Raw genomic sequence first — 8,447 nt, forward strand, 5'->3', positions numbered from 1 at the left:
GAGGGCTGAGGTTTGAGCGTATGTTTTTAGATTTATTTTTTATTCTATTCTATTCTATTCTATCTTATTTTTGACTGGTGCTGAGAGAGTGCTAAGGCACATTGTATTTCATTGCTGTGGTACTCTGTACATGCATATGACAATAAAACTGAAACTTGAAACTTGAACTTGAACTTGAAACTTGAAACTTGAGTGAGTGAGTGTGAGTGAGTGAGTGCCTGTTAGAGAGTGAGTGAGTTAGAGAAGCCAAAAATCTGGTGAGTGAGGCTCATAAAATACACCAATTCACCTGGGCAAAGTGGAACAAACTGTTGCAGGATACTCAATTAATTTTCGGACAAAGTAAAATTAATAAGAAGGATAAAATGACTGAAATTCCTAAAGGAACCAGTGTTTGTTATTTCACAGATGTTTCGAGAGAAGGTAAAGAGACCTGGTGGGCTTTCATCAGGAAAGAACGAGGTCGAACGGTTTTTAGACAGAAAGGTCAACTGCCGAGCGAAAGTTCAGCGCAATTAGCAGAAGTGACCGCAGTGGAGCAGGCTTTAATACATATGAAAGACAGTGGAAGCGTGAATGCGGTTATTGTCACAGATAGCGATTATATTTTCCGTGCGCTGACAATGGACATTGAGACGTGGAAACTTAACAACTTTTGCAATGCAAAAGGCAAACCGTTAGGGCATGATGTCATTTGGAGGCACATTGCAGAACTGTTAGAGGAAGTGAAACCACACGTGCTGCATCAAAGCAGTCACACTGTGCAGTGCAGTGAGAGGCAACCAAGAGGTTGACAATTACGTAAGAAACAAACATGTGAGAGCTGTTACTAAGCAGAGTGAGGCAGATATTATTGATAAACTGCACATTGATTTAATGCATCCAAGTTTGAGTTATTTATCAAAATATTGTAAAGCCACAGGACTTAACATACAGAATTTAAAGACAACTTATCTAAAAGTAAGAAAAAGCTGTCCAGAATCAGTAATGACAATGAATGATCAAGTAATTATATTACATAAAATCAGAGGAAAGCGTTTTAAACATAAAACGGGAACCATTGACACTGTGACGGAGGTCACTTCAAATACTAGTGTGAGGCTAGAAAACAACGGCATTTGGTCATGTCGTCAGTTAATAAAGGCATCCTGAAACAGGTGGTATTTGAGCAAATAATCGAGTCAAAGACTGGATGGGTTCAATGCCAGAATGTGGCATTTGGACTACTAAAAGTCAAAAAATGGCATGAACAAAACTAATGGTACCATCAGCAAGTTGATACCACATACCAGCTGTTGCATCTCTGAGACAGGTGAGATAGCTGAATTACTCTGGGAAGGCCCAAATGAAAAGAGGCCCAGCAGAGAGAGTTAAAAAAATTCTCCTGTAATGAGGGGACAAAATAATTTTCCTTGGTATAATCCAGAAGGGAAAATAGGACACTGTGCGCTCGGAGAGGTCAGTGTGAGTGGAAACTGCAGACTTGGAAAACAACAGTGGGTCATCCAGAAAATACAGACCAACATGACTGGTTGTGTATGCTTAACCTGTGAAATCTGTCAAGAGAGACTTATTTTACTAGGTTCAAAATGTTCCTGTGTGTTTAGTGAGTCTATACCTGCAGAAAAAACAAATTGGATAGAATGCATAGAAAAACCTATGGCAACACCTATGTGTGAAAAAGTTCAAGGCTGTCCGTGGATTGGTAAAATGATTTGGCCAAGTAATAAACATAGATCAACGGTCGATCACAAAAAACAGTGTGCGCAGAAATTAGATCCGCGTAAAACAGTTTGGTATTGTGTTATAAAAGCGGATGCACCATGGGATCAGTCCCTGATGGAAAAATATGAAAATGAAACAATTACTATGTGGCATGACTGGATAATAAAATATGCTAATTTCACGGAAGGAACTAATAGCGAGCTAGATAGAACCACTTGGACAGTGAAAGCGACATTAGAGGGTAAGAAAAGAGCCAATGGAAATTATAGGCATCCGTATACTCTCGAATATTTTCCCAATTCAGGAATTCCACAAGAAATTCTAGATATGACGGGGTTAACGGAATATATTAGACCAAATATATCAGATCAGCAATATAGAAGTGCTCTTCTGTTATATATGATGCAAGGCGCGGAAGCCCTAAAGTATAGTACGATTAGTAAAAGGAAAAATGGATATGTTCGATACCATGGAAGAGTGCAGGGCATAAAATATAATGGAACTGGAGAAAAAGAAGGGAATTTAGTTTGGTCTGTGCATATGAAATACATGGGCTCTTATGAGATCAAAAACTCCTATCAACAACAAATAATTGGTCAGTGGGAGAGTGGCTATTATTTGAAAGTGTCTGATCCGGATAGTTATACGTGGGGAACTAGGAGTAGAATAAATATTAGGCCCACTAAAGGAAATTACACGAAAAAATGGAATGCCCTCTCAGACCCCAGAGTCCCGGGCCACTGGGACCCTTCCTTCTCAAGTGCACCCTTTCCTGTTGGGCCCCGTATCTCGGACCGTGGGGGGGCTAGAGACTCGGGCTAGGGCCCGTTGGAGAGGGCCCCTTGGGGCCCTACTTTGACCCGAGTTTGGTGTCGCTAGGCGGCCGGGTCCCCGAGATATGGCCGGTCAAAGTTAGGAGCCCACCTGCAACTTATTCGACGGAGGCCCTGTGTGCTGTCCGTGGACATTGCATTAAAAGGGTCATATTTCATAAATAAAGTGCTCAAAAGTGCTAAAGTGGTCAAACCTACTGTACACCAGTCAGGGGACACTGTACAACACACTGATGTACATTTCACCCATTGATTGTGCAAAATTTGCATAAAATCACAGTGTCCACGGACAGCCTAAAGGGGCCCTGTCAAATAAGTTGCCGGTGGGATGTTTTGAAGTCCCATCTGTAACTTGTCCACGGGGAGCCTACAGGTGCCCTGTCGAATATTGCATTAAAAGGTCATATTTCATAAATAAAGTGCTTTTATGTGGTCAAACCTACTGTACACCAGTCAGGGGACACTGTACGAGCGTGTACATTTCACCCATTAATTGTGCAAAATTTGCATAAAATCACACTGTCCACGGACAGCTCACAGGGCCCCTGTTGCAGGTGGGATGCCTTTTTTGACTTAGACATTTTCAGCGTGTGATTTTTAAGAAAGATACGTGTGAGTGTTAGGGTGATTGGCCACCTGTAACTAACTACAGTGCTTTTATGTGGTCAAACCTACTGTACACCACTCAGGGGACACAATGCAACACACTGGTGTACATTTCACCCATTAATTGTGCAAATTTTGCATAAAATCACACTGTCCACAGCTCACAGGTGCGGGTAGGAGGGAAATAGGCTGTAATAGGCTGTCCATGGTCAGGGGGCATTTCTGGGATCAATCCCCGCCCTCTGGTTACATTTAGGCTGGAAGGGGACAAATAGGCTCTCCGTGGACAGCCCCGCCCCCCCCCCCATGACTTTGGCCAATGGCGCGGAGCCTGTAAGGGTGAGTGATGGGTGGATGGTATAGATATAAGATATTCAGGATAAGATATAAGGTATATAGGACATAAGATATTTTAAAGAATGTTGGTAACCAGACAGTTGGCGGCACCTATGGAAGTCAATGGGTGCTGGTTACAAACATTCTTTAAAATATCTTATGTTGTGTTCAGCAGAAGAAAGAAACTCATACAGGTTTGGAAAAACATCAGGGTGAGTAAATGATGACAGAATTGTAGTTTTTGGGTAAACTATCCCTTGAAATTTTATTTATTTATTTATTTATTTTTTACTCTAGATTTACTCAGTTAACCGTGGGCCAGTAAGAGAATGATAATTTCAGAGAATGAGAAATGTTATGTTATTTAATTTATATATTATTGACATTTCACTGATATTACATTTTACTAATAAAGTTATACAAATCATTCCACTGAATTGATATGGTAATTGTTGCTACGATAAAGCTCTTGTTGAACCCCCATTCATTTCAATGTGTTTATGCTTTTAGCTTTTTGGACATGCACATCATAATAAATAGACGTGTTTTACAAAACTTTAAAAAAATTTCCACTGATGTGTCATATAACACTTTAAAGCTGAGATTCGCCCCTTTTTAGTGATATAAGGCAGGATAACTATGGATCAAATGTGTTGCAGTTTTAACAAATAACTTATTTTTAAATTGGAATTTCTCAAAAATATGATTTTCTGAGCCCGAATTTTAGCAAATCTTTGACATGGCCTTACTCAGTCAATTTTAAAGATATCAAGGTTATATTTTCACAGAATGTTCTTTACATTTACACAAGTAGGATGATTTTATGTAGAAAACATTGAATCACAAAAAAATGACTTTAGCTGGGTTTTTACAGGCAGGGTCACATTTGTTGATGTTTATCACTTCATTTGCACTGACACTTCACATAATTGCTAGTAATGTGGTAAATCACGCTAGTCACTTTTTGTTTATTGGCAGGTTATGTCAGTCGCTCGCAGTATCTTTCGGCTGAGTGAAACGCAGGACGGCGGTATGAAGTTTGAAGTTCACCCAGAGAGGCGAGTCCGTCTCCGGCACGAGGACCAGCGCAGATTCGGTGGATATTGGATACCAGACTGGTTGATTACATTTGAATTAGGCTACCTGAATGTTTAAATATTTCATTTTTACTTATAAAATGTTTGTTAACTGAGTTTAAATGCAGGCAATATTGTATACAATATTGTTAAAAACAGTGTAAAATGTGCTGTATTGCTGTAGTTCATCATTGACAATAAAGGCCAATGTGATGGTTGTTGTGTGGAGTACTATTTTACAAAGGTTTAGAGAAAATAAAAAAGTTAATATTACTCATAAATATTGTTTTTTTTAAATGTTTAAATGTTACATTATTTCTACTCAATTTTATTTGTTAATGTACCAGATGCAGTTACTCAGATTTACTTAATTTTTTACTAGCATTTACTCAATTCATGCAATTAATTGATTTCACAGCTTCAAAATTTACTAAATTTTTTTGAGTGTAAAAATGTTTCAGTAAATAATAGTTGAACTTTTTACAGTGTACTGTATTTTATTTTAAATTTTTCTAAACTGTTTTAATTATTCTTATTTCTTTTTATTAATTTTAATTTTAATTTCTTCTATGTAAAGCACTTTGAATTGCTATAGTGCAGAAAACTGGTGAAAATAATGAAATTTAAAGTGAAAGTGAGCCAATAAGTGGTCTTTTACTGCCCCCTGCATTCTACGGATTAATGAAGTCTTTTCACATGTGCTCACATTAATACTTGGACACTAAAAAATCACTTATATAACAATAACTATTATAACAAAAATCATATTTGCACTGACACTTCACATAATAGCTAGTAATGTGGTAATCATGGTTAAATCACGCTAGAAACATGGTACTAATACTAAAAATAATACTAAAATGTGGTGTATCAAGGTATCATGTATCATGCTAGAAACCTGGTAAATCATTCTAGACCGTGGTATATCATAGTAAATCATGCTAGAACAGGGTAAATCATGATAAACTATGGTAAATCATGCTAGAATGTGGTAAACTATTAAGATACAAGGTAAGATATATTCATGGTAAATCATGCTAGAACATGGTAAATCAAACATGATAACTACCTTGCCATGGTAAATCATGCTAGAATGTGTTATAACATGATAAATCATGCTAAAACATGTTATTTTCCATCTATGATGTCAGTGCATGCTTGCTAAATAAAACTCAATAACTTTTGATGCTTTTTGTGCTTAAAAACCTTAAACGCCTTAATAGCTTGAACCCCGATAAATGCTGCTTGCAGCTTTAATTATTAGGGGTTCAAGCACGAAGTGCTGAAACCCTATTGTAATTGTGCTGATTTTTATTAGGGGTTCAAGCATGAAATGCTGAAACCCTATTGTAATTGTAAGGATTCGTAAAACGCATCGTGCAGGACAACCGTAAGGCCTAGAGACTTGAAACCTGGCCAGATGGTAGGCCTCAATTTGGGGAATGGCCCCGATTGGCCCATGTCCATTGCCCGCTACAGCAACCAAAAGTTCAAAATCGCTCATAACTCTTAGACCGTTTGTCCCAGGATCAAGTGTCTCATATCGCTGGAATCCTTGGCTAAAGGCGGACAAAATGGCTATCTCCGATTTGGATGTAGGCAGGGAACATTTTCTGCTATGTCGAATTTTGTCCAAAACCTACTTTTGCGAACTAGTCCCTGGTTTTTCGCCCGATCGGAACCAGACCAGTCTAGGACAATTCTCCGGACTGTCTAGATCAATAATTATCAAAAAAAAAGTTGAACTTTGGCATTTGGGTGGCTGTAACAGGGTCATTTAGAAAAGGGGTGTGGCAAAATACACTCAAAAGCCTATAAATCCCAAAGGAAAACTCAGAACTTCACAAAAATTGATGAGCATATGTGTCAGAACATGGCGAGGAAGCATGCAGAGTTTCATGGAGATCGGACCATAGGTGGCGCTATAACTGGCAAAAAGCCTTCATTCTTATTAGGGGTTCAAGCATGAAATGCTGAAACCCTATTGTAAGTATTCGTAAAACGCATCGTGCAGGACAAACCGTAAGGCCTAGAGACTTGAAACCTGGCCAGATGGTAGGCCTCAATTTGGGGACAACCAAATTGAGTATGACCCCGATTGGCCAGAAAGAAAGAAAGAAAGAAAGAAAGAAAGAAAGAAAGAAAGAAAGAAAGAAAGAAAGAAAGAAAGAAAGAAAGATTAGGTAGAAAGAAAGAAAGAAAGAAAGAAAGAAAGAAAGAAAGAAAGAAAGAAAGAAAGAAAGAAAGATTAGGGAGAAAGAAAGAAAGATTAGGTAGAAAGAAAGAAAGAAAGAAAGAAAGAAAGAAAGAAAGAAAGAAAGAAAGAAAGAAAGAAAGAAAGAAAGAAAGATTAGGTAGAAAGAAAGAAAGAAAGAAAGAAAGATTAGGGAGAAAGAAAGAAAGATTAGGTAGAAAGAAAGAAAGAAAGAAAGAAAGAAAGAAAGAAAGAAAGAAAGAAAGAAAGAAAGAAAGATTAGGTAGAAAGAAAGAAAGATTAGGTAGAAAGAAAGAAAGAAAGAAAGAAAGAAAGATTAGGTAGAAAGAAAGAAAGAAAGAAAGAAAGAAAGAAAGAAAGAAAGAAAGAAAGAAAGAAAGAAAGAAAGAAAGAAAGAAAGATTAGGTAGAAAGAAAGAAAGAAAGAAAGAAAGAAAGAAAGAAAGAAAGAAAGAAAGAAAGAAAGAAAGAAAGAAAGATTAGGTAGAAAGAAAGAAAGATTAGGTAGAAAGAAAGAAAGAAAGAAAGAAAGAAAGAAAGAAAGAAAGAAAGATTAGGGAGAAAGAAAGAAAGAAAGAAAGAAAGAAAGAAAGAAAGAAAGAAAGAAAGAAAGAAAGAAAGAAAGAAAGAAAGATTAGGTAGAAAGAAAGAAAGATTAGGTAGAAAGAAAGAAAGAAAGAAAGAAAGAAAGATTAGGTAGAAAGAAAGAAAGAAAGAAAGAAAGAAAGAAAGAAAGAAAGAAAGAAAGAAAGAAAGAAAGAAAGATTAGGTAGAAAGAAAGAAAGAAAGAAAGAAAGAAAGAAAGAAAGAAAGAAAGAAAGATTAGGTAGAAAGAAAGAAAGAAAGAAAGAAAGAAAGAAAGAAAGAAAGAAAGAAAGATTAGGTAGAAAGAAAGAAAGAAAGAAAGAAAGAAAGAAAGAAAGAAAGAAAGAAAGAAAGAAAGAAAGAAAGATTAGGTAGAAAGAAAGAAAGAAAGAAAGAAAGAAAGAAAGAAAGAAAGAAAGAAAGAAAGAAAGAAAGAAAGAAAGAAAGAAAGAAAGAAAGAAAGAAAGAAAGAAAGAAAGAAAGAAAGATTAGGTAGAAAGAACGAAAGATTAGGTAGAAAGAAAGAACGAAAGATTATTAAGAAAGAAAAAAAGGCCTGGCTGAGCGTGGCCTTCCTGCCCAGAGCCGCCGGTGACCTTACAGCACCTTAGCCAGGAGCTAAGGACGACTTGAACAGGCTGATGGCTAATGATCCGACCAAGAGACTACGGGGGCCCACAACCTCATCGTCCAGGCTCGGCTAAGCGCTAAAGCTCCAGACTGAAGAGGCTCGGAGGAACCAGGCAGACGCTCAAAGTCGTCTGGAGGCCCAGGACCAGCGCAGAATGAGCCGACATATTCCTCGAAAGTGTTTTCTGTGTAACCCTTCGCCTCTCAGCCAGCTCCTAACCCTAACCCAGCCAGATACGGGGAGTTCGGGCCAAATACTCTTTTACTCTGACTAACTAGAGTCTTTTTAATTAACTCTAGTCTTTGACTCTAATTATTTGTAAGTGTGAACTCATGAACTCATCAAATGTGGGCATTTGTGGGCCTCTGTCTGGGCCGTGTGGATTGGGCCGTGTGGATTGGCCTTTGCTGAAGGAACCATTATATTTTTTTTCTATGACCA

The sequence above is a fragment of the Rutilus rutilus genome (genome assembly GCF_951802725.1).
Source record: "Rutilus rutilus genome assembly, chromosome: 13".
Taxonomy (NCBI): Eukaryota; Metazoa; Chordata; class Actinopteri; order Cypriniformes; family Leuciscidae; genus Rutilus; species Rutilus rutilus.